Source organism: Pteropus alecto, unplaced genomic scaffold, assembly GCF_000325575.1.
Source record: "Pteropus alecto unplaced genomic scaffold, ASM32557v1 scaffold88, whole genome shotgun sequence".
Lineage (NCBI taxonomy): Eukaryota > Metazoa > Chordata > Mammalia > Chiroptera > Pteropodidae > Pteropus > Pteropus alecto.
The window spans coordinates 11,403,051-11,403,254 of record NW_006494611.1 but is presented as its reverse complement, the minus strand read 5'-3'; the positions used below and the strand labels follow the sequence as shown (position 1 = coordinate 11,403,254).

The following is a 204-nucleotide window of genomic DNA, read 5'->3' as shown; positions in this document are numbered from 1 at the left end:
CAAGGTCACCCAATAAAGTGAGGGGCTGCGCCAGGAAGTGGACCCGCAGCTCATTGCGCTGTCCTCGACACCGCTTTGCGAAATGCTATTTCTAGTCTGAGCATTTAGTAACTCGGGGACGGGTTGTTAAATTTGATGCCCGGTGTCTTCCAGTAGCTGTAACCAAGCCTTCTCAAGAGGCTGCTGCGGGTCCTAGTGAAGCCG

General features: G+C 53.9%; 1 protein-coding gene across 1 annotated transcript in view; it reads left to right on the top strand.

The window, feature by feature from the left end:
- PGAM1 (phosphoglycerate mutase 1) overlaps window positions 1-204 on the top strand; it is a 6,194-nt gene that overhangs the window by 371 nt on the left and 5,619 nt on the right. The window lies entirely within an intron of this gene.